The following is a 27,602-nucleotide window of genomic DNA, read 5'->3' as shown; positions in this document are numbered from 1 at the left end:
ATCCCTGCACTATTTCTACAGAGAAATCCCAGTAGTTTTGCTTGTTCTACATGTTAGCTCTGTTAAGGATACAAATAGCAGTAAGCTTCGGAACAAATAGGACCAAACTATTGGCATTTCATGCACTGGGTCCATTATCACAGCAGGGGATGTCAATCATTGGGACATTCCTATAACAGCTCAGGCAATATGACAATGATCTTGGTGGGGGCGGGTGGGATCAAAAATCTCTGCAGCATACTCAAAGTCCTGACAACCTAATGCTTTCTTACTTCAGCCAATCAGATTGTCAAACCTGACCTACTAGAAGACTTGCATCAAGCTTGAAACATTCAAAAGCATCAATCATAAAAACAAAGACAGGACATTGAATTATACAGTATTAACCTCCAGGGTTTGCATACAAAGACCTTAGATTTATTTATGTCCCAGTGAGTTAAGAGCTTCAGTACACCGTTCTTTACACCAAACTGACTGCCAATTTGATGAACCTCTCTGCCCTCAGCAGGAGTGCACTGTCTTTGATTAATGAGTGCATGCTTGTGGAAAAGTGTTAAGAGGAGAAAACAGAGGAAAAACACACAATTATGTCTACATATAGCTTAAGTACCAATACAATAACTACCTTCCAAACAAATGCTCCTTTTTCCTTATATACACATGCATACATGTGAACAAACAAAATTAGTAAGGGTCCTTATCTATACTGGTATATCACCATTATTAGTATTATTTCTAACACAATTTTTATTTTGAATGAAAAGCATTCAAAAACCTAAGTACAGATCAAATTTCATATATTATAAAAATAACTATTATTAAACCTCATCCAAGGATATTTTTTTCCACTGATTTTTCAGAGGATGGAAGGGAGGGAGAGAGACAGAGAGAGACATTCCGCACTAGCAGGACTGGGGCGGGGGATCAAAGCCTGTAACGGAAGTACTTCCCTTGGTCAGAACCGAACCCGGGAGCCTTTAGTCCTTGGGCCAATACTCTTAACCACTGAGAAAAACCTGCTAGGTCTACACATAACTATTTTAAAAAACAAGTTGAAAACTCCCTATCTTATACAGTAATTTTTAAAATATGCCTCATATTCTTTGAAAAGCCTATTCATTTTGAAAACTCAATGTTTAACTTACAAATATAAGGACTATTAAATATTTTATATCTCAAACTGTATTGATTTGCCACAAATCACATAGCATTCAAAATTGATTTAAAAGTCATGTAAATTCACTTTATTTCTTTCAGCAAAGATGTCAATATTTTATAACTCCATATGTAACTGTAAATTAATTGAATATATTTATTGCCCAAAATGTCAACATTAATATAAATTAAAATACTTATGAATTAAAGTTTTAAGCTTTTTATGACTCTTGTGATTAGAACTGCCCTCATTTAAGAAACCCAATGAGGAAAAATTCCTACTTAAATTATGGGATACTAAAAATAAGCTAAGCATTCAGATTTCTTTAAAAAACTTTTCATTTAATATATAACTCAATTTCACACAATCTAACTTATGACTATCTGCACTGACACAAATATGTTATGAGTAAATGTATTTCTTAAAAATTTTATCACAGGCTATGGTAATGATTTTCTTTTTAAGAAACTGTATGGCTGTTATATAGAAGGGTGGAGAACACATACTACCTCAATATAAATCTTAACTTTAGTCTCAGTAATGTATGATCTATAAACTTATGATTTCAGGAAACTATAATCCTACAATCACTCAACAGTGTATGGTAAGTGTTTAAAATTTATTTATATTGTATAGTAAGTCTTTTTAATGGGATTTAACTCAGCAAATTATATATTCTAATCATCAATTTTACATTTTAAGTGTTTTAAAAGCAAACTATTTTATTTGAAATATAAATTTTATGCTCTGAAAATCTGTTTAAATGTATATTTAAAGATTTAAAAATTAAAAGTCAATAAATATTAGGACTATAAAAATCTCTTAACATTAATAAACTACATTATATCTTTAAACTTATTATCCTAAAGTCTTCTTACAGAAAATTTTTTGTTGTTGTTGTTTTCTGTTGGGATTATCACTGTTTTTCCTCTTTCCTTCTTCATATCTCTTTTCCCACCAAGAAGAAAAAGGCAGCAAATAATCAGAAAAAGTAGAGAAAGGCACCAAAAGAATGACCATTTTAGTACCACAGTTTGACAGCTGGAACTATCAAAAAAAGTTATTAGTGCAATAAATATATGATTTCAATTTTTAAAATAATTAAATGAAAATTCTTTAATAATACCTTCATCACTTTATAAAGAAAATTAAACACAAAGCTGCCCATTTCCTCAATAATTCTTTTCTGAATACCTTTTGCAACAAAAGTTTAAACAAATATTTAATCAAATTAGTAAATATTTATTAAATAAAGCACAATATTTTTAAAACCTCATGGTATGAAATATTTAACTTTATAATTTAAAAATCTCATAAAATATCTAACTAGGTAATTTAAATAGTACCTCAGGATATCAAGTACATTAAATGTCATTAAACCTTGATGACACAATTTTATCTAGGAATCAAAATCACCACATTACTTAGTTTGTGATAAATCATATCTTCTTTTGGTAGTTCTAGCAAGGACTAGGTTAAAAAAAACCTCAAATAACAACTTAAAATCTCTTTTTTTGAGAAATCTTTAAATCTAAAAGTAATCAAGTTCTAACACACACTTTCACTAATTCAAGGAGATAAGACAGAAAAAAACATGAACTTTCATGCAACTGTGATATCCTACATCTTGTATAGTAACACAAAAGTAGCAACAAAGACATTAACAATTGCAGTTCAAGCTGGGAGTGACTGTTCTGTTTCAATTCAATGACACCACTAATGGCTTCTTAGCAGCTCCATGAAATCAACCAGCTGTCAAGTTGATGCATCAGAAGGAACAGTTATGCACTCCCATAAGAAAAAGCAACACATCAGGATGTTGGGCAAAACATCTGCTCCTTTAACAGTGCAGTTCTAATAAACATGCAAACAAAGAAATAGGAGAAAGGGCAACAGGACTAAAATTCGAAGGTTTCCATTACAGTCTTATATGCTTTTTAAATAAATGGCTCATAAAAATAAAAACAAATTTCTGCCAAGTTGGATACTTTAAATTATACCATATCTTTTGAAAATGCTAGTTATAACTACTCAGATTCTAGAAAGGTAAAAACTACATTAAAAAATCTTTACATTTTAAAATTTGAGAGTAAAATCATTATCATGTTATGCACAAAACTCAAATATTAATACTAAAATATATTCTTCATTTAATAAGTACTTAGTAAATTATGTCAACAGTAAATCTAGTAAGTGCATTTCCAAGACTGAATAGTCTAAAAATATTTTTCAGTAGTGTTTGAAAGACTAAATGTGTTATACTTCAATATTATTTTAACATATGAGAACAGTAAAGATATTATTCTCTGGATTTTAAAATATGTACCTACTTCTCTCCAAACCATTTTATGACTACAACAGTATTAAGTTCTCATAAATAACTTTCTATGTTTAAAATATACAATTTGATTTCCTAAAAAAAAAAAAAAGAAATAAACTTATTTGTCATCCTAGGCTTAAAATAATTTTACATTTAACCATTCATTTCAAACATTTGTAAAATCTTACTTTTTTCTATCTGATACTTACAAGTGCCTCAATGTTGCCCAAATTATTGATTATGCAGCACAGTGACAATGTGTATAGTGTTTACAATAGGTGTGAGACATCAAATATATTTAACTACCATTTTCTTAAACTGCTTATCCTCTGTTGCTTGCCATTTGTAATCTGCCAAATCTTCTAGTCCTTTGTTGCATGTATAATTTAGAACCATCTGTTCTATGTGCTTATAACTATTTAAACATTTTTACCTACCTACAATTCACATAAATGGCAGACATTCAATTCAGTCAAGCTTTCTATATAGCATTTTACATAAAGCAAATTCCTAGATAAAAAGCATAGCAGATAACACCAAAGAAGACTGCTACAGAGATAAAAACATACCACATACAAGTTTTTGTCTTAGACAAACCTTTTCATGTATTCAGAATTGTTTCTATTATTTTTTGAATTAATTGTAGTCAATGTTTTTCCCCAACCCAGAAGACAAAGAGAATGCAAATTAAATACAGTTTCATGTCCTTGTTAGAAGTAAATATGCTGACTGCAAATGACTACAGGAGACAGAATTCCACTTTCCCATTCAATTTACAGTGCTTCTTATTTATATAGCAGTCAGTGTATCATTAAGTTTGATCATGTGACCAACTGAACTTTTGTGAGGTAAAAAACTATTTTAGACAAGCAAATTTAAACAACACTGGTTTTTATTGTTTATCTTTTCATAATGGCTGACAGGGCTTATAGCTTGAGGTTATAAAGTATATTTTAAAATCAATTCTGCATTTTAAATACTAACCACATTTTCACCAGTCGTTTGACTTAATATCTGCTACTAAATTTTAAAAGGATCCAGGATCTCCAAGTATTTTCAATGGTTATATATTTTCAAAATATAAACACATATGTATAAAACAGAGTAATTACAAAAGGGAATCTAGGTAATCTAAAATAAGTATACCTAAATATTAACCAAACTGATTAAAGAAAATTCCACAGCAGAGAGTGAGGTAAATAAAAAAGGGAACACGCAGATTACAAATAACATTTGAAACCCTCAAAGAATAAAAAGCACGTAGACAAAAAAGCTAGGTGAATACCAACTGACACTATAAAACTTTATGCCATTTTTATGCACAATTTTCCACCTGTTACCAGAGCATAGAATGTGTAGACACTGAGGTTCATTTTTGAGAACAGAACACAAAAATAAACAGTACAACTTATCGTTAATCAGTAAGTGGCACGGTCCTTTAAAACAGGGTGGGGGGGAAATAAGCGAAAAATTTACTCTTGGGACAAATACCCAATAAAGTTTACATGACGTCACTGAGCCCCTGAACATTCCCTAAACTTTGAGTCTTATCCAGACACACTTTTTGCCTTTCTAAGGCTTCTTCCCCTTCCTCAAAAATAAAAAAAGAGAGAGACTTGGGAATAAAAATTGCCCAAGATGGCGAAACGCTTGTTGTTTAGAGGGCAGAGGGAAAAAAATGGAGGATATTGTAATATACACAAAGGGATAAATTTCCACAACTCGGCCAAGGACTGCAGCTGCTTCTCCCTTTACAAGGAAGCAACACACAAAAGATAAATACGCAGAGCAAGAAAAGAGAAAATCGCCCGAACAGCAGGGCCAGCTCTGACTCTCAACATTTCCTTCCTCCCCAAGTCCCAATTCTGGGGTTCGTGGAACTACTTTAAGGGGAGGGGAGCCGCGAAAGGGAAAGGGGGGAGGGGGACATGAGGATTAAAAGAGCGAAGAAGAGTTGAGAGCTGGCGGCGGTTCTCGGGGAGAACTGCTCCGAGACAGACATTACTGTAGGAACAGCTATGCTCCTCTAACACCGTGTGTGCGACAAATAGACCTTCCAGGTATTTTCCCCAGTTCCACCTGCCCCCCACCCCCTCCCTCACCCACCCCCACCCCAGCTCGTTTTCTGTCAACTCGAGAGCTCCAAGCTACATAAAGAGCAGGAGGCCCGAATTGGGGGGTGGCAGCGCAGCTAATCAGTCCGGCAGGAAAGAGGGGGCGGAGGCAAAAAAGGGCAGCAGTAGGCGGACTGGGGGGGGGGGGGGGGTAACCTCGCAGCTACCCCGGCGAGAAGGGGGGCAGTGGATATTCCCGGGTTGGAACAGCGATCTCAACAAGGCCAGAGATGGTTGTTTTTTACGAAGCAAAACTGTTGGCGGCGACCTGAGCGCTGGGAGCCGAAGGAAGGAAGGAAGAGACGCCAGCCGGGCGGCCGAGCAGGGCGGCCGGCACAAAGGAGGCGGACTCGCGGCGGCAGCTGCCCGCGCCCGGGAGGCACGGCCCGCGGCCCTGCTGGACCGAAGTCCCGCACCGGCAGCTAGGAATAAAGTTTACGTTCTCCTGAGACCGCACCCCCCACCTCCCACCCAGGACCGCGCATCTCCGCGTCCTGCTCCCCCAAACTCCACTCAGGACCCCGAGCACCACCCCAGCCTCGCAGCCAGCACAACAAAGAGACACACCGACCGGCGAGCGTAAACAGCCGCGGCAGGGCGAGCAGGGCGGGCAGGGCGAGCGCCTCGAGATAGCAACTCCGGAGTCTTCCAGCTCGCTGGAGCGTAGTTTCTCCTTTTCTGTTTCAACCAGCCTTATAACATTTGGAATTTTCATTTTCACCCGCACCCCTCATACCCGAGGATTTTTAACTCACCTTTACTTTCGACTGAGTTGCGGTGGATGGGATTTTTCTCTTCCCCGGATGGCTGAAGGTTACGATTTTTGTTTTTTTGGAAAGCCCAACACCTCCTTATTCCTGTTATTATTTTTGCAAGAAAAGTAGAGAGTTGGAGTGGAGGTGAGACTTGTGATCGGGAAAGCCCTTGACTCCCTCCTTCTCCGTCTTCCGCCTCTCTCTCTCTGATTAGTTCCTATCCAGCAGCAGATTGAAGCAGGAGATGATTCTTCTCAAGGTTTGTTCAGCAGCTTCACTTCTAGGCGAAGGCTTCATGAACCAAGTGACGTCAACCAACAAGGCTTCTCTCTCTCTCCTCTCTCTAACAATGAAAGTTGCTGTTAACAAGGGAAAAAAGAGAGAGAATTGTTTATACCATTTCACTTCCAATAATAAATGACCTATCAGCTCCTAAAGGAGCCAAGGGAGGGAGGGGGTTGCTTCTTCCTCCCAAGAATACTGTAGCTTTAAGTTTGCACCGTTCCTGGTCCCAGGAAAAAGTTAGGAAACTTAATGTTTTGTTTTGCTTTGCTTTTAAAAGCAGAGAGGACAGAAAATGAGATCGAAAACGGAATTTTTCAAAAATGTAAACTGGAGAATAGGGAGCATAGATTAACCATTTCCACCTAAACTTTTTTTGTCCGTAAACTCAGAATTTGGTTGAAGTCCACAAGCCAACTAAATTAATATGCCAAGAATTCGTGGGTGTTTGGAAATCAAAATAAAATAAAAAGAAGAACGCAAGATTGTCCCGGGATTAAACGCTACTGCCCTAACACGGGCAAGTTAAACTGTCTGTAATGTTTATGCATGGCGTTAAAATTTAAATAAAACACTTTAAAATAGTAAACTGTTTTAAATTTATAAATTAAAACTGTAAAAGGTAATCTCAATAGTAGCTCCCTCCCCCCTCCCAATTTCTGAGATGTTAAAGGGGGGGATAGCTCATTGTAGGAATGAACACTTGTAAAAATATCAAGTTAAATAAGACTGGTAGCCCATTGCTCCATCTTTAAACTACACACGAGTTATGCTATTTGTCTACTCCAAAAAATCTCTTCCAACTTTGTTTTTTACCCTACTATTTTTCACAATTCCAACATCCTGAAATCAGTAAAGTTAAACTAAAGGTAAAGTACAGCACATTCTCTCTTCCTGCACACACTCCATAGTTACTTAAAAATGATATTAAAAGAAGTCTTTACCTTGGTAATGCTCTATTACCCAATATGATAAATAATTTTTAAAATTTTCATTGAGATAGTGTTTTTCCCCCCACAGCACATTAAAATCTCAAAGTTCATATAATTAAAAATTGCATAATTTAATTTTCAGGATGAAGAGCAAGGGAAAGGAAAGCTTTAGAAGAATAATTTGACCATATATATTTGTACATCTATATGTGGATAAATGTATCTTAAAAGACGCTATTGTTTTATGTTTCCTCTTCAGCCACTGGCTGTGAGTTTAATTGTGCTGGAGGATCTTCATTAGTATTAACACATGGGGAGATTTCACAAAGCTGCTTCATTAGGGGGAAAAAAAAGAAAGCTTGGCAGACTAGGTCTTTTTGCATGCACTGAGAATGTCAGCCTTACCTCGGTCATTTGTAACATAATAAGTGCAAGTACAATGATTGCAATGCTGAAGCACGGGGGGAAGGGTGGAAATACTGCCTGTCTAATAGGGATATCTGAAAAGAAGGCTGCTCATTACGTAGTAAAATATATGCTAAAAATTAGTGAAGATGATGGCTCAGGAGACTGATGCTAAATAAATTAATGTGCTGATATGTTTTTAATTATTATTTTTGTAGTAGTTTATTTCATTCTCAGGATTCACATTGAGCAGCAAAGCTTGTGCTAGCACTTATTGATTTTTTTCCCCTGCCACATTCCCGGAATACAGATTTTAATCATTTCACTACACCACACTCAGTAATTTCATTAAAAACTGGAACCTTCCATCCCAGAAAAGCATTTAATTTCAATGACATACAATTTCTCTCTTAGCAGAAAACTGTCTGTACAGTAAAAGCTGGCCTAAGGTTCAAATGCATAATTTAATCCTGAGTTTTCCATGCTCTGCATTCCTTTGAAGCTATAATTTGAGTAACTACCTAATAACTATAATAAGGACAATAATTTCCTTTAATATATTATTAACTCATATTTAATTAACTCAGAGGCCAAGCTCTGTACATGTATGACTGGGTCAACAGTTCTACAATTTCAAATTTTACTAATATTGTTCCAGGAAAAAAATATAGATTAAAATATAAGTATAAACGCTAGCATTTAGATATTCTATAGAAACTAATATGCAAAAAAGTTCATACACGTTTATATAATAGAGGACATTACTCATATAAACAGTATTTTAAAACAGTTGGAAGTAAACAAGGCCTTCCCTAATATTTCTATATATAAAGTATTATAATATTTCAACAATCCATTTCTGATAGTTTATACAATCACTAGCATAACTTAAAAACATTCAATTTTGAAAGGATAAAAAAGGGCTAGATTCAAGTCTCAATTTTCATAAAGAATTCCTTTAAAACTTTTTTTTTGAAATAATATTAAATGGCATATTTGATTAGCTTGAATAACTAAGAATATATCTCTTATTTTAATTGAATCTATTGGGATGATATTAGTTAATAAAACCATAAGGTTTCAAGTGGGCAACTCTATCTAACACATCATCTGCAAACTGCACTGTGCACTCACGACCCAAAATCAAGTCTCTTTCCACCACTATTTAGTCCCCGCTTTGCCCTCTTCCACAAGGATATATCTTTTACTTGAATATTCTTTAAAATATACTGCAAAGCATGGTTCAATTTTTGGTTTAAATAATATTTTGAAATAATATTGGACTTAAAGATGGCACATTGGTTTTCCAAACAATTGGTTTTAAAGAAGAAACCTCTGGGGATAATATTTGACATAATAAAATTCAGTTGCTAATTTAACATTTAGATATATGGCTAAGAAACAGAAAAAATGGTACACATGTAATGAAAGGGATTAACTCATATAAAACTTACATTAAAAAAACTCCTACCATTCTACTGGGTAATTTTAGACCAAAGTTCTAAAAATTTTTTAAAGAGTATGTACATATATTTTCAAGTTGAAGCCACAAACAAAACAAAGTTGTCTTTTCTTTGGTTAAATGATGAAGGAACTTAAAAGTGTCCTCAAAATGTTGGTATTAAAAGTGGTGATAGTGAAGAACTTGATTTTAGTGTCTTTAATATATTTTTAAACTATTTTTTTTATCATCATCAAGGGTATATAGTTTGGAAAATATTTTTGCAACATTCTCAAAGATGAAATGTAGTTCAATGTAAATCAATGAATTAAAAAAATAATTGGTAAATGAAAAAGTCACATAGATTTATATCTAAAATTCAAAAGCTGAATTCCTATATTTCAGTAAAATAAAGCTTCAGTTTTTATACTAAAATATATCAAATAATTTGGTAATTCAAATAATGTTCTTAATCTATACTTTTAAAACTGTCTTTTAAAAAGAATGGTATACTAGAAATTTAAAACTGAATTACTCCAATATTTGATACCCTCTTACTAAGAAGTTGTGCTTAATTATTTTTTAATATGATTCCTTCCCTTTTTTCATGTTTTATCACATTTGATTGTCTGAGAGATTACAACATAGTTGAGGGGGAAAAAACAAAATAATTACTATCGTTATAGAACAACTTGGCTCCCATATCATTTAATCTTCTGCCTACGATCATCATCTAAATTAGTACTTCATCATGTATAGAATTGTAAAAGAATTAAATGATCAAACAGATCTTTTCCAATATTACTGGTAATTATTTCTATGATTTACACCTATCCCACAAACTAATTATGCCACCACTAAAGACTCAATTGTTGCACTTTCTTCTTTAAAGCAGCATCTATTTTACGACCAAGACAGAAGTTCATAAATAGGTAGATATAAAAGTAAAGCTGAATATCTTATTTATCACGACAGGTATTGCACATGGACCTTCAAAGAGCAAGAAATTGCCCTGTACAGAGAACAAAGTCTGGGAAGGCTGACTACAAAAAGTCTAAAGAATGAGAGTTCTAAATAGGAGAACAAGCTGGCCACTGCCATGTCTTATTTCTGTTTCATTGGTACAGACTAATGAAGCTTTATTTGTTTGTATTCACTGAACAAACATTTGAGTGCTTGCTATATCCTATGCACTCTGCTAGAGGCTGGAAAACATGAAAAGCTCACAGTCTGGTTGATGTTGAAAGTGTGAAATTCCTGGGAGATTAGAGACTTACATAAATCACGTTATAAAGATACAAATCATAAAGTTTTGCTAGAATAAAGAGGATGGGGCAACAAATTCTGACATAGTCTTTTAAAAAAAGCTTTATCAAAGAGATGCCTTTTGAACTGCATCTCAAATACTGAAAGCTTATGGGGCAGAAGGAGGAGGAAGTGGATTCTAAATGAAAAAAAAAACACACTAAGTTTAAATATAAAGTGCCACTAGGTCTGGTATCCATCCACTTGAGAGAAATTCAGTTGTAACAATAATATTCAATGTGGAGCTATGGAATAATAGGGTGAAGGAGAAAAAGGAGGCCAGAGGCTGTACCACTGATGGTAAAATGGTTGAATTTATCCTGAGAGCCAACTAAGGTCAGCTAAGGAGTGACATGATGGACCTTGTTTTCAGGGAAAAATAACTGTGAAGCCAGTGCAGATGATAGACTGTATAGAATGTATGCTTAAGAGTGCATGCGAAAGATGGTAAAAGACAGTTGCTTTGGGGATTTAAAGATAGATTTTTTTTATGTAAAATGTAAATTTGGTGACCAACTGAAAACAGAGTAAAGGGAGAGGAAGAACTGAATGAAGACTACAGAGATTTCTGGCTTAGGGAATTGGGCATACCAGAGTCATTAAGGAATGTCTAAGATACATAAGGGAAAACAAATCATAAGGTAGTCTGGAATTAGAACTTGACATTATGCTTTATAAGTCATTTTATTTTTTAATATTCTTTATTGATTAAGGTATTACATATGTCTCCTTTTCCCCTCATTGCCCCTGCCCCAGCACATGCCCGTGTGTCTGTGTCCACTAGTTATGCTTATATGCATGCACACAAGCCCTATGGTTGATCTCTAACCCAATCCCCATACCCTCCCCTGCCTTCCCTCTGAGGTTTGATAGTCTGTTAGATACTTCTCTGTCTCTGGATCTATTTTTTTCATCAGTTTATGTTGTTCATTATATTCCACAAATGAGTGAAATCATCTGATAGTTATCTTTCTCCGACGGCTTATTTCTCTTAGCATAATGTTCTCCAGGTCCATCCATGCTGTTGTGATGGTAGGAGTTCCTTCTTTTTTACGGCAGTGTAGTATTCCATTTTGTAGATGTCCCACAGTTTTCTAATCCACTCATCTGCTGATGGGCACTTAAGCTGTTTCCAAATCTTAGCTATGGTGAATTGTGCTGCTTGAACATAGTGGTGCATATATCATTTCTGATTGGTGTTTCTGATTTCTTGGGATATATTCCTAGAAGTGGGATTATTCTGTCAAATGGGAATTCCATTTTTAACTTTCTGAGGAAACTCCATACTGTTCTCCACAGTGGTTGCACCAGTCTGCATTCCCACCAGCAGTGTAAGAGGGTTCCTTTTTCTCCATATCTTCACCAACACTTGTCATTTGTTGATTTGTTGATGATAGCCATTCTGACGGGTGTGAGATGGTACCTCATTATCCTTTTGATTTGCATCTCTCAGATGATTAGTGACTTTGAGCATGTTTTCTTGGCCTTCCTTATGTCCTCTTTCGAAAAGTGTCTATTTAGGGCAACAGGCACTTTTGATTGGATTGTTTATCTTCCTTTTGTTAAGTTGTATGAGTTCCCTGTAAATGTTGGAGATTAAACCTTTATCGGAGATAACATTGGCAAATATGTTCTCCCATGCAGTGGGCTTTCTTGTTGTTTTGTTGATGGTTTCTTTTGCTGTGCAGAAGCTTTTTATTTTGATGTAGTCCCATTTGGTTGTTTTCTCCTTAGTTTCCATTGCCCTAGGAGCTATATCAGTAAAGATATTGCTACGACATATGTCTGATATTTTGCTGCCTGTGGATTCCTCTAATATTTTTATGGTTTCCCGTCTTATGGTTAAGTCCTTTATCCATTTTGAATTTCTTTTTGTGTATGGTGTAAGTTGATGATCTAGTTTCATATTTTTGCATGTATCTGTCCAATTTTCCCAACACCATTTATTAAAGAGAGACTGTCTTAACTCCATTGTTCTTGCCTCCTTTGTCAAATATTAATTGGGCATAGTGGCTTGGGTTGATTTCTGGGTTATCTGTTCTGTTCCATTGTTCAATATGTCTATTCTTGTGCCAGTACCAAGCAGTTTTGAGGACAGTGGCTTTGTAATATAGCTTGATATCTGGTACTGAGATCCCTCCTACTTTGTTTTTTCTTTCTCAGGATTACTGCAGCTATTCGGGGTCTTTTTTATTACATATGAATTTTTGGAGAGTTTGTTCTAGGTCTGTGAAATATGCCATTGGTATTTTAATGCGGAGTGCATTGAAACTATAGCTTGCTTTGGGTGATATGGACATTTTAATGATGTTGATTCTACCAATCCATGAACACGGTATATTCTTCCATTTGTTAATGTCTTCCTTTATGTCTTTTTGCAGTGTCCTATAGTTTTCCCAGTAGAGGTCTTTTACCTCTTTAGTTAAGTTTATTCCTAGGTATCTTAATTTTTTTGTTGTGATGGTAAATGGGATTTTTTTTTAATCTCTCTTTCTGTAAATTCACTGTCCTATATAATAAAAGGCTAATATGCAAATCAATCAAAAAGCAGAACAACCAGTCGCTATGATGCATGCTGACCACCAGGGGGCAGACACTCAATGCAGGAGCTGCCCCCTGGTGGTCAGTAGGCTCCCACAGGGATAGCACTGCTCAGCCACAAGCTGGGCTGATGGCTGGCGAGTACAGTGGTGGTGGCAGGAGCCACCCACCTCCATAGCAGCGCTAAGGATGTCAGACTGTGGATTAGGCCCACTCCCCAGGGCTCCCGGACTGCTAAAAATATATATAAATGGCTAAGTTGATGAATGTTATGCACCGGGCCTCTAGTCTATATATGTAAAAGGCTAATATGCTAAGTGTCTCTCTGACTGGTCACTATGACGCACACTGACCACCAGGGGGCAGACACTCAATGCAGGAGCTACTGTGATGCACACTGGCCATTTACAAAGAAACAGCACAGCAGGCCTGGCATCAACAAAGCAACACTTAACTTCCCCCAAGTGGAACATAGGCCCTGCCACCATCCCAGAGCAGTGGACCACCAAATCGCAGCCAATGCTGCTGAGACCCCATGTCGTAAAATGTGGCTCACATCCCAGCCTAGCCCAGAAACAGTGGCTGTGGACGCCAGGTAATGACATCACAGAGCAATGCCTAGCTGCTTCTCCCTAGCGACTAGCCTCCTTGGAGTTTCTTCAGCCTAGGAACACAACTTGCTTTATAGCCAGGTGCAAACATTTTACACTTTAACCAAATGTCTGTGAAGAGTTTTCCCGTGCCTCATCTCATTTGATCCTCACAGAAGTCCTGGAGTAGGTAGATAGGAGACTCGGTGGAATCCTATTTTATTTTCATTAGCCAGAAAACAGATTTTAGAAACTTGACCCGACTGAAAGAAGTAAGAAATGGTGGACCTTGAAAATGACTTCAGGTTTTCTCATTGTGTGCAATATAGTCAAACACTGTTGCAATTAAATATTTTACCCTTTGTTCTCCCTGCGTGATCTACAATAATAATCTGCTTTGTGTTGATATTTACCGCTGTGTTGCTGACAATTACCTGAAGAGAAGTTGGGGTGCTTCACTGGGCTGGAAAAGGTTTGACTACATCAGAAAGCAGGTCTAATTAAGCAAGTTTATTCTATCTATAAAAAGGCTAAGTTGACTCGCACATGTGAAATACATATAAAGCTCTCACTGGCACAAATCTCACGCGTGTGTTTCGATCTGTCATTGTTGATCGTGAATTTGGTTGACACTTCTATTATAAAAGGTGAATAGCAATATTAAAATATTCCTTCTAATTAATTTCCTATCAATGTGCATAAATCCATGCACTGGGCCATTAGTTGGTATATAAAAATGCCATAGATTTCTGGGTGTTAATTTTGTATCCTGTGTGCATCACAGTAGCTCCTAATTTCCTAATTCACTTATTAAGTCTAATAATTTTTTGATGGAGTCTTTAGGGTTTTCTACGTAGAGTATCATGTCATCTATGAATAATGACAGTTTTACGTCTTCTTTTCCAATTTGGATACCTTTTATTTCTTCTTCTTGTTTAATCACTATGGCTAGCACTTCCAGTAATATGTCAAACAGGAGTCACAAAAATGAGCATCCCTTTCTTGTTCCTATTCTTAGGTAAATGGTTTTAGTTTTTACCCATTGAGTATATGTTGGCTATAGGTTTGTCATATAAGGCTTTTATTATGTTGAGGTATGATCCCTCTATTCCCACTTTGCTGAGGGTTTTTAACAGGAAAGGGTGTTGGATTTTGTCAAATGCTTTTTCTGCATCAATTGATATGACTTCGTGATTTCTATCACTCAATTTGTTTATGTGATTGATCACATTTTTTTTCTTTTGTTCGTTTTATTTTTTTTAATAAATCTTTATTGTTCAGATTATTACAGTTGTTTCTCCTTTTTCCACGCATAGCTCCCCTCCACCCGGTTCCCACCCCACCCTCTGCCCTTACCTCCCCCACACTGTCCTCATCCATAGGTGTACGAATTTTGTCCAGTCTATTCCTGCACCCCCCATATCCTCTAGTGATAACTTTGGTGGGTAGAGTAATCTTGGTTGTAGGTTCTTGCTTTTCATCACTTTGAAAATTTCTTGCCACTCCCATCTGGCCTGCATAGTTTCTGTTGAGAAATCAGCTGACAATCGTATGGGTGCTCCCTTATAGGTAATTAACTGTTTTTCTCTTGCTGCTTTTAATATTCTCTCTTTGTCTTTTGCTCTTGGCATTTTAATGATGATGTGTCTTGGTGTGGTCCTCTTTGGATTCCTTTTGTTTGGGGTTCTGTGTGCTTCCTGGACTTATAAGTCTATTTCTTTCACCAGGTAGGGGAAGTTTTCAGTCATTATTTCTTCAAATAGGTTTTCAGTATCTTGCTCTCTCTCTTCTTCTGGCACCCCCATATTCTGATGTCGGTACACTTGAAGTTGTCCCAGAGGCTTCTTACACTATCTTCAACTTTTTGGATTCTTTTTTTCTTTTTGCTTTTTGCTTCTTTGTTTTTCAAATCTTTGACTTGATTCTTGCGTTCCTCTAGTCTGCTGTTGGGTCTCTGTATAATATTTTTTATTTCAGTCAGTGTATGTTTAATTTCTAGTTGGTCCTTTTTCATATCCTCGAGGGTCTCGCTAAATTTATTGGCGTTTTCTAGGATATTCTTGAAAAGCCTTATAACCGTGGTTTTGAATTCTATATCCAGTGGTTTGTTTTCCTCCATTTCTTTTATTTGTGATCTGTTTCTTTGCCTCCGCATTTTCGCTGCTTCCCTGAGTTGGTAGGGTAGCTTTGTGTGCTAGGTTTCCTATATGGCTCAGTGGGTCGGCCTCCCCAGTTAACCTGAGGTGGACACTCTTGGTGCACCCCTTTGTGGACTGTGTGTACAGCCTTGTTGTAGTTAAGTCTTGATTGTTGTTGGTATCACTGGGAGGAATTGACCTCCAGGCCAGTTGGCTGTGAGGATCAGCTGTGTCTACACTGGGAGAAGTTCGGTGCTGGAGACAGCCTTATAGGCTTAGACTTGCAAAACTGCAAAAGCCTCTGTGCTCAGCTTGAATGGGGCGGAGTCTCAGGGTGGAGCAGACAGCCTTGGCTTTCTGTCAGCCCTGCCCTTGTGCGCGCACATCTCCAGACCTCTGCCTTCTGCAACTCCCCTGAGTTTCCGCCTGACAGTCAGATTCCCCCTGTAAGAGCATGGGTCCCCAGGGGCTCGCCCAGAACTGGGGTTCAGTGCAGTTGGAACTAGGGTTCAGTGCAGTCAGGAGCTTCCGACACCCTTCCGCTAGGGAATGCCTGCGGCAACCTCCGAATTCAGCTTTCTCTGTGAGGACTCGCACGCGTGTGCACCTCCAGACACACTGCGGTTCCCCCAGGTCTCCGAGTCTCCTTTCTCTCTACCTGTCAGTCCAGACTTCCCCTGTATGAGCCTTGGTCCACGGGGTTTCGCCCGGAGCAGGGTTTCAGTGCAGTCAGAACTGGGGTTCAGTGCAGTCGGGGGCTTCCTTCCCACTCCCACCAGAGAAAGTCAGCCAGGCACTCAGTCGCCCTTCCTCTCTGCGCGTGTGTCTCCGTACCTCAGCCCTTTGCTGCTCCTCTGATTCTCCGTGAGCTTTCCTCTTTCCTTCTAGTTGTAGAATTTCCACTCGGGCAGCCTTCCTGTGGTTCTGGATGATGTCTGTTCTGTCTTTTAGTTGTAGTTTTGAAATTGTTGTGCGAGGCAGCAGTTTGGGTGCTTACCTATGCCACCATCTTGGTTTCTCTCTTTTGTTCTTATATAAAAAAAAAAATAAATATATATATATATATATATATATATATATATATATATACACACACACACACACACACACACACACACACACACACACACACACACACACAAAAGCCTAAGCAACCACATGACCAGAACGACCAGTCACTATGATGCACAACGACCACCAGGGGACAGATGCTCAACACAGGAGCTGCCCCCTAGTGGTAAATGCACTCCCACAGCGGGCAGGCCCCTATCATCCCTGATAGCCGGCCAGGCCTAGGGACCCCACCCATGCATGAATTTCGTGCACTGGGCCTCGTGTGTGTGTGTGTGTGTGTGTGTGTGTGTGTATACACATATACATATATATGTATATGTATATATATATATAATTTTATTGATTTCAGAGATAAAAGGAGAGAGATAAGGAGATATAAACATCAATGGTGAGAGAGAATCATTGATTGGCTGCCTCCTGCACATCCCCTACTGGGGGAGATTGAGCCCGCAACCCTGGCATGTGCCCTTGGCTGGAATCGAACCTGGGACCCTTTAGTCTACAGGCCAACGCTCTATCCACTGAGCTGAACCAGCTATGGTTGTATCACATTTATTGATTTGTGGATATTGTACCATCCTTGCATCACTGGAATAAATCCTACTTGGTTATGGTGTATAATCTTTCTAATGTAATACTGGATCATATTTGCTAGAATATTGTTGAGGACTTTGGCATCTATGTTCATCAGGGATATTGGCCTGTAATTCTCTTTCTTTGTATTGTCTTTATCTGGTTTTGGGATTAGGGTAATGCTGGCTTCATAGAAAGAGCTTGGAAGTGTTCCTTCCTCTTGAATTTTTTGTAATAGTCGGAGATGGATAGGCTTTAGTTGTTCTTTGAATGTTTGGTAAAACTCCCCTGTACCCAAGCTTTTGTTTGCTGGAAGTTTTTTGATGACTGCTTCAATTTCCTCCTTAGTTACTGGCCTATTGAGATTTTTTTCTTCTTCGTAATTGAGTTTTGGAAGGTCATATTTTCTAGGAATGTGTCTATTTCCTCTAGGTTGTTTAGTCTGTTGGGATAGAGTTGTTCATAGTATTTTTTTTTACAATCCCTTGTATTTCTGTAGTCTGTTATTTTGCCTCTTTTATTTCTGATTTTGTTTATTTGGGTCCTTTCTCTTTGCCACTTGGTGTGTCTGGCTAGAGGTTCATCAATCTTGTCTATCCTTTCAAAGAATCAGCTCTTGGTTTCATTGATCTTTTGTATTTTTTTTTGTCTCTATGTAATTTTTTCTGCTCTCATCTTAATTATCTTCTTCCTTCTGCTCACTCCGGACTTTTTTTTGTTGTTCTCTTTCTAATTCTCTAATTCTTGTTTTTTGAGGTAGGTCTGTAATGCTATGAACTTCCTTCTCAGGACTGTTTTATAAGTCATTTTAATGGGATTAACAGAATCAACTGAAAGAACTTTTTCAAAATGTACATACACAGGGCCAATATCCAGAGATTCACTAAGTCTGGAGTAGGACTTAGTTCATCTTTTTTTTTTTTTTTTAAGTCTGACAGTGCCTTGATAAACATTCCTGATTAAGACACTATTCTAAGCACAAGGTCATTATAAAATTCATTTGGAACTTAAAAATCAGGAAACGGCCAAAAACCCTGAAAAAGACAAGTGTTGGGAGTGGTGGGTGTCCATCATGTCAGATGTTAAAATATGCTATAAAGCCTTTATAATTTAACATTTGGTATTGGCATGTGAATAAAATACTAATAGAATACAATAGAAAATTGAGAAATTGACCCAAGTGCATATAGAAATTTAACATAAATAAAAGCTATATTTCAAAGAAGTGAGGAAGAGATGGACTCTTCTTTTTAATACATGGTGAGATAACTAGGTAGTCATAAGGAAAAATGAATTTGAATCTGTTCCAAGAATAAATTTCAAAGAGACCAGATATTTGAATATAAAAATTTGAATCATACAAGTACTAAGATAAATTATGGGTCAATTCTGTAATTGGAGGGTAGGGAAATTTTTTCTAGTTATGGTCAAAACTAAATGCAATAAAGTGAAATATTGATAATTCTCACTATCTGAAAATGAAAAGCTGTTGTATGGCCAAAAAATAATATAAAACATACCTCAAGCAAAGTATGAAGTCAAATGAGAAACTGTGAAAAAAAATTTATAATTTACATAAGAGACATGTAATACCTTATAAAGATTTCCTAAAAAAGAATAAAAGATCAACACCCTGATAGAAAAAAGGGAAGAGATGAAAAGGTATTTTACAGAAAAAGAAATGCAAATGCATTTTAAATACACAAACATTCTCAATCTTGCTGATAAGAGAAATGCAAATTAAGAATCACTGAGATACTATTTTTCACCCAACAAATAGGCAAAAATCCGAAAGTTTCACAACACACCCTGTCATTGAGGCACTTTTGAAGAAAAGTGGCACTCTCATATATTGCTTGTTGGAGTGAAAAATGGAAAACGCCAACAAGAGAGAATTTGACGGTATTTAGAAGTTACATATGCATTTATTTTTCAACTAGCAAATCTCACTTCCAAGAATCTGACCAACACTAAAAAATATATAAAATAGGTATATAAGAAGTTATTCATTGAAGCATTGTTGGTTATAGCAAAAGTTTGGAAATACCCAAGCTTCCTTTGTAGGAAAATGGTTGAATTAGTTATGGTACACATACACAGTGGAGTACTATGCAAGTATTAACAAGGAATGAAGAATGTTAAGTACTGTACAGTCAAGCCCAGTATATATTGTTAAATAAAAGGAAGATGGAGATGCCCGGCTAGTTTGGGTCAGTGGTTGAGTGTCGATCTATGAACCAGGAGGTTACAGTTCAATTCCTGGTCAGGGCATATGCCTGGGTTGTGGGCTCGATCCCCAGTAGGGGGCATGCAGGAGGCATGTGTATGTATGTATATACTATATACACATGTATATACTATAAAGGATATACTGTTGAAATAACTGTGCATGTTCTTTTTAAAAATTGTGTTAAATGTCACTTGGAATATTCTTCTCTGAATACTTATGCCACCAACTCCACATACAATTAAGTTCTTTTATTTTATTTAGCTTTCATTTTTATGGCATTTTTAATATTAAATTTGTTTTATAATTATGCAAATGATTTTATATGGTTCCAACTTTATATATATATTTATATTATATATTTATATATATTTTATATATATACAGCCAAATCATTCATCATTGATATTTCTATCTCTCTCTCCCTCTTCCTTCATCTCTGAAATCAATAAAAAAAAATTATTTTTTAAAAAAAGGAAGGTGGAGAAAAACGTTAATAATATGCTTTCATTCATCTGCATACTTGCCTAATTTTTTAAATCAAAGGAAAATTCAAAACCTAAGAAAAGCCATGGTCCTAGCTGGTTGGCTCAGTGGATAGAGCATCTGCCTGTGGACTGAAGGGTTCCGGGTTCTATTCTGGGTTGCAGGCTCCATCCCCAATTGGGGGCATGCAGGAGGCAGCCAACCAATGATTCTCTCTCATCATTGATGTTTCTCTCTCTCTCTCCCTCTCCCTTCCTCTCTGAAATCAATATAAAAATACATTCACACACACACGCACACACACTGGCCAGTGTAGCTCAGTTGGTTGGGTGTGGTAGTGTGCACTTAAGGGGTGCCAGTTTGATTCTGGGTCCAGGCAAGAGCCAGGATTACAGGCTCTACCCCTGGTGGGGGGCATGCAGGAGGCAGCTGATCAATGTGTTGCTCTCACATCAATGTTTCTCTCTCCCTCTTCCTTCCTCTCTCTCTAAAAATCAATAAAAAAATCTTTTTTTAAAAATGAACAAGACCATTACCTATAAGGAGGAAGAAAACAACGTGGTAAAGATAAAATAGTAGGAAGATTTCTCATGAAACTCATTTTATATAAAATATATATAAAAATATATATAATATAAATATATATAAAGTTGGAACCATATAAAATCATTTGCATAATTATAAAACAAATTTAATATTAAAAATGCCATAAAAATGAAAGCTAAATAAAATAAAAGAACTTAATTATATGTGGAGTTGGTGGCATAAGTATTCAGAGAAGAATATTCCAAGTGACATTTAACACAATTTTTAAAAAGAACATGCACAGTTATTTCAACAGTATATCCTTTATAGTATATACACTAAGAAAAAGAAATTTAAAGTCAGAACAACAAAACAGGAACTTAAATTATCCCTAATCAATTTTTTTTGGTATTGATTGGTACTGGTGTAATTTTGTTGCATGTATAGTATGAGAAAAAGCAAGTAAGTTGGTGTTTTTGCAAGTCAATTTTACTATGGGACAAAAAAGAAACATAAAATCAATGTTACATAAAAACACTGTGATCCTGAATTTGAACTGGGTATAACAGAATGAACATATTTTATATTTAAAAATATCTATTTCTTCATTTAGCCCACTGTAAATGCCAAAAAAAGGGTGGGGTAATCATTGCAATAGCAAGAAGCAGACATCTGTGTACCCAGATTATGGTCGCTAAACACCATTTGTCTTTGAAAAGAATTCCTGAAGCAAAGGCTGAGTCCAGGTTTGGAACAGTAAATGTCCAAAATAAGCCTAGAACATCCTGTCACACCATTAAGTGTGAAAGCTATCAAAGATTATTGGGGTCACATTGAGAGCCTATTTGAAGAGGCCAAATTGAAGTGGCTCCTACTGGTCAAAGATGAATAACTACAATGGAATGAAATATAATAAATATATCTTAATATATGAGTTCATAGTAAGACTTAGAAAAATTCACTGTTCATCTCTGAAGGATACTATGAAATAATCTTATTATTTTGAAAACTGGTAAAGGAAACAAATTAAGAATTTATTCAACATTTCCTATCCAATGTGCCTTAGGTTACCTAATTTGAAATTATGTTTGTATGTACATATATATATTTACATGTATATGTGTGTTCTATATAGTATATATACATATATCTTAAGATTTAAACCTAATGTTTCATTTTTTTAAAATAATTTTTAAAATGTTACTGGTCTATACTAATAGTTATTGTGATCAAGTGTACAATTTGTGAATTCCAAGGCAGACAAAACAAAGAAGGAATATGATACCATTCTCCTTATCTAGCTATATATATAAAAAGCCAGTGACCAGAACACCAGAACAACAGGAACCACCAGTCGCTATGACGCCCACTGTGGCCAGCAAACCGGCCCAATCAGCTGGCCAACCTCCCATGGCCCCTCCCCGCAGCTGCTCTGCCCCTGATCAGCCTCTCCCACTCCGATCGAGGGCAGGGTGGCCAGCCAACCACCCCCCGCAGCCCTTCCCCCCAGCTGGCCCCACCCCCTATAGGTCCATCCCACCCCTATCGGCCCACAGCCTCTCCCCCCTGCCGGCCCCGCCCCTGATTGCCCCCCCTACCCCAATAGGGGGCGGGGCCAGCCAGCCAACCTCCTGTAGCCCCTCCCCCCAGCTGGCCCCACCCCAGATGGGCCTCCACCACCCTGATTGGCCTGTGGCCCCTCTCTCCAGCCAGCTCCGTCCCCAGCCAACCACCCATGGCCCCTCCCCCAGGCTGCTGGCCCCTGATCAGCCCCCCTCCACCCCACGGCCCCTTTCCCAACGGGACATCCGGCCAACCTCCCACTGTTTCCTCCTCCCTACAGGCCCGGCCCTGATCCGCCAATTGGGGCCGGGCCGGCTGGAACCCACCTGTGCATGAATTCGTGCACTGGGCCTCTAGTCTAATAAGAGACATACCAAATCAATAAGACAAAACATTAGAGTAACATATCAAAGTTTTTTTTAAGTAATTGTATTGCAACTATATAGACATCATTTTTATGGTCTTTCACATAGCAAGCCTCCATGAAAATCAGGGGCAATAATCTATAATAATAAAGGCATAATATGCTAATTAGACATGATGTCCTTCCAGATGTCCTTCCTTCCAGACAAAGCCACAGTGGGTGGGGGCCATGGCAGAGGTGGCAGAGGCCCCCGGCCACGGTGGGCGGGGGCCAGGGCCAAGGCCCTTGCACAAATTTTGTGCATCGGGCCTCTAGTAATGAATATATTTAACTTGATTGAGTTAACTCCATTACCAGACTGTTGCTCACCCAAGGCAATCTTATACAGCTGTGTAGATCATACACAGCACCACTCCATGGACAGCAATATACTGAATCCAGGTCATATCAGTTCCTGAAAGTCAAAAGTTAAATTTTCAGGAATTTTACAAGCTGGTTATTAAACACAGTCATTCCCATAAACAAATATTTTCAAATTTAAATAAAATATATTAAAAACAAATAAATACATGAAACTTATCATACATTTTATTATGCTTTACTATCATCTATGCACTTGAAGTTATTTATAGCCATTGTACTAGTATGGCAAAACAAAACTATACAGTATTTAGTTGTATGCTACTGCCTGTTTCTTCCCAACATTGTGATCAGTGATGTCACATTGGTAGCTTGAAAGACGACTGTGGGAATGTTTACACGTTGGAAATTGGCAAATACTACACATCAAGGCATAACTTAATGTTTTGTCAATAGTCTAGACTTAAGAAAGTGATGGGGAAAATGTTAATGCAAATTGAAATCACACAAAAAATGGGAAAAGAAAAATTTTCCAATTTTTGAAAACTATTAACAAATTAGCAAGAAGTCATATCAATGATGAAAATATTTTTTTATTTACATAAGAAAGCATACATTTGCCCTATCTGGTTTGGCTCAGGGAATTAGAGCACTGGCCTGTGGACTGAAGGGTCCCAGATTCAATTCTGGTCAAGAGCACATGCCCCAGTAGGAGGCGTGCAGGAGGCAGCATATCAATGATTCTTATCATTGATATTTCTATCTCTCTCTCTCTCTCCCTTTCTCTCTGAAATCCATAAAAATATGTTTTTAAAAAAGAAAGTATACATTTTTATTACCAGAAAGATATTTACCTGCACACCTCTGCTGTTGGGGAGAACCACAATCACTAGCCCGTGAGTAGTGGTGCACAGTCAAATTTAGAGATGTTAATACCCCCAAATATTTGACACAATGTGATAAATACTCTAATGGAGGAATTCAAAGTAAAATGCATGCACATTAGAGAAACTGATTATTTTTACTGGGTGGAAATGGGGGAAGGAGAACTCACATGATAATTTGTGAAAAGGTCCATCTCTTAGTGATTAGGTCTTGTTTGCACTATAGTCTGTCTTTAATGTATTATTTTCAGCATTAAACTTTGTAATAATTTAGCCCTGAATTACAGTTTCAAGCTATTCAATGTACTGACACATGCCATTTGGGAAAACCCTCAGAAATCACAGAAATGATCTTGTTTAGGGTCATAAAGAAATATTTTTATCTCATATCTGATTTCAAAAATTCATATGAATACCTTCCCTCTTGACAGCCACCATCTTTCAAGTTGGAAAACAAAAGTTTTTAAATCACTGCTCATTTATTTTTACAGCATTCTCAAAAATATAAACTCAAGGTCCAAAATTCAATCAGAAGCACAATTTTCACTACTTTCTTTAAAAACAATAAAAAATGGCCGGTGTGGCTCAGCTGGTTCAATTCCAGGTCAGGGCACATGCCCAGGTTGCAGGCTCGATCCCCAGTAGGGGGGCGTGCAGGAGGCAGCCAACCCATGATGTTTCTCATCAATGTTTCTATCTCTCTCTCCCTCTCCCTTCCTTTTTCTCTAAAAATCAATAAAAACATATTAAAAACAAACAAACAACAGCAAAAACTGAATCAAGCCAGTGTGGCTCAGTTGGTTGGGCATTGTCCCATGCTCCAAAAGGTTTCTGGGTTCAATTCCCCATCAGGACACATGGCCAGGTTGAGGGCTGGATCCCTGGTAGGGGGTGCAGGAGGCAGCCCATCAGTGTCTCCCTCTCACATAGATGTTTCTCTCTCACCCCGTCTCCTTTCCTCTCTTTCTAAAAATCAATTTAAATTCTTTTTTTTTTAAGAAAAACAAAACTGAATCAAAATCAGAGCCCATATTGTTTACAGACAATTATGTTCTAGGAATAATGTAGTTTGAAATAATACTCATGTCAACTCTTAGTATAGTCATGTTCCTTGTACTCTGTCAATACTGATTCCAACACACCTTTTCCAGAAAAATTTTTGGTTCACATTATAATCAAACCAAATTTTTAAAATATCTTTCTCTTTAGCATGGATTTTTAATGATTACAAAACAACAACAAGCTGTCAAGTGCTCCTCCCTCATAAATGAACTGTACATAGAGGTAAAAAGTTTATTAGTTCTCTTCATACAAGTTTCATCCAACTGAAAAGTCGGATGTATCTATTAGCATGTACATGTTAGAGTAACTGTACTTTCCTGTTGTATATTATTGATACTATAGTGTCTAAAGTAGCACATTAAAGGAATTTTGCCAGCAGTTAATTCTGACTTCTCACCAGATATAATTATTTATTATTTTGCTGCTGGTTTAATAAACTTGGCAACTGTGTGGTTGTGCACCTGCTTTTTCTCTGAGGAGTGAAACACAAACAGTTCCTTAGCTTTAGTGTCTTCTCCACCTAAGACAAAAACACTGGAATGCATTATTTTGTGCTTATTTTGGGAAGCTTTTACTATTTTACCAGAATAGTTTACAAAAAAAAAAAAGTCATTAGGTTTTGTATAAAAGAGAGTCTATGACTTTAAGATATCCTTAGCCCAAATAAGTTCAAATTAGTTTTTTATAACCCCTCCTTCTCACCTCATCTATCTATAACCTTTCTCTCTTCCATTCTTCACGGAGAGGCAATCCACAAGAGAGAGAGAAATTATCCTATGTGAAGCAAAACAAATGACAAAAATCACCTGTAAACAAGGTAATATAAACTGGATCTTTAAAAAGGGCAAAAAAGAAATTTATAAACTGTGAGTTACCTACTATGGCTGCACTATATGAAGAGAGGGAGACAACTCAGGTGCAGCTTTTGTAATAGAGGAATGGGGTTCAGTTCTTTGAGATTTTCTGAGAGGTTCACCCTAACAACTCATGAAAAGGAACATGTCACTTCTATAGGGAGATAGCCCTCAGAAGTTAGATCACTTCCTCCATTCAGGAGTTCTGCCAGGAAATCATCCCTAATCCTTTACTTTTCACCTTTTCGTCATCTCTTCCCAACAGCTGTTGATATTTTCACATACCAAGAACATTGTAAGGAGACCCTAGACATCCATTCCTCTACTATTTTAGGTGTAAATAATGATGAATCTCAAATTCATCATTAATCTTGAGATTAAGATAAACATTTTGGGAGGACATGTGGGGCTAGATACCATACATACTATGCTTCAGCAAATTTTCTGTTTATTCCCTTGGCTATCATCTTGTGAAATATATGAGATGAGATTCTCTCCACTTCATGCTGTGAATTCTAGTCACCTTCATCATCACAGACTCTCGTAATGTTTTCTCAATTCCAGGAGTCTCTAAACTCTACATCTATTGTCCTGTCCCATGACAGAGCTTGAAAAATCTCTCAAAGCAGTAAGTTGAAGCAATAGTAGGGATCATGTTGTTAGATTCCTGTCTTCCCGGGGAACAATGTCATTTGCTACCTAATGTCCAACGTTTTGAGAAAAACATTTTTCATAGGTTCTTTTTTCCATTTATTTCAAATAGGAGGGTAAATCTTGTCCAGTTACTCCATCTTGTTCAGAAACTTAAGTCCCTACTAATTTATTTTTTAATATATTTTTATTGACTTCAGAGAGGAAGGGAAAGGGAGAGAAACATCAATGTTGGGAGAGAATAATTGATTGGCTGCCTCCTGCATGCCCCCTACTGGGGATTGAACCTGCAACCTGGGATTGAACCAGTAACCTCCTGGTTCACAGGTCTATGCTCAACCACCAAGCCACACATGGCTGGGCAGTTTCTTATATTTTCTTAATGGTCAACCTAGTGGGTGTGAAGTGGTATCTCACTGTGGTTTTGATTTGCATTTCCTTGATGACTAAATGATGTTGAGCATCTTTTTGCATACTTATTAGCCATTTGTATACCTTCTGTAGATAAATGTCTATTCAGACCCTTTGCTCATTTTTCAAATGACATTTTAAAATTTTTTTTATTATTACTGATTTCAGAGAGGAAGGGAGAGGGAGGGAGAGATAGAAACACCAATGATGAGAGAGAATCATTGATCAGCTGCCACCTGCAAACCCTCTATTGGGAATCGAGCCCACAACCCAGGCATGTGCCCTTGACCAGAATCGAACCTGGGACCCTTCAGTTTGCAGGTTGACACTCTATCCACTGAGCCAAACCAGCTGGGGCAAGTTGCTGAATTTGATACATTTAAGCTGAAATTATTCTCTTACTACCCTTTTATGTTCATAGGATCTATAGTGAAAAACCCTTTTCAACCTTAATATTGGTGGTGTTTATTTCTTTTTCAGATCATCTATGTACAGATATAGCAATTTTGTTTCTTTTTAAAAATCATCTTTTGGTTTTGTCAATTTTCTATATTTTTTACTTTTTTTGTTCTGTGTTTCAGGGGTTAAT

General features: G+C 37.1%; 1 protein-coding gene across 9 annotated transcripts in view; it reads right to left on the bottom strand.

Moving 5' to 3' along the window:
• The window catches only part of BAZ2B (bromodomain adjacent to zinc finger domain 2B), a 372,529-nt gene that overhangs the window by 289,555 nt on the left and 55,372 nt on the right, over window positions 1-27,602 (bottom strand). For 4 of the 9 annotated variants that reach the window (XM_080671203.1, XM_080671188.1, XM_080671194.1 and 1 more), the window contains exon 1: window positions 6,346-6,687. The gene's annotated coding sequence lies outside the window, so the exon portion shown is untranslated. Of the gene's footprint in view, window positions 1-6,345; window positions 6,825-23,160; window positions 23,246-27,602 lie in introns of those variants that run through there. The other 5 variants (XM_080671185.1, XM_080671189.1, XM_080671184.1 and 2 more) reach the window with 4 other exon arrangements.

Source organism: Plecotus auritus (genome assembly GCF_963455305.1).
Source record: "Plecotus auritus genome assembly, chromosome: 5".
Classification (NCBI taxonomy): Eukaryota; Metazoa; Chordata; class Mammalia; order Chiroptera; family Vespertilionidae; genus Plecotus; species Plecotus auritus.
This window is presented reverse-complemented; position numbering and strand designations above follow the sequence as displayed.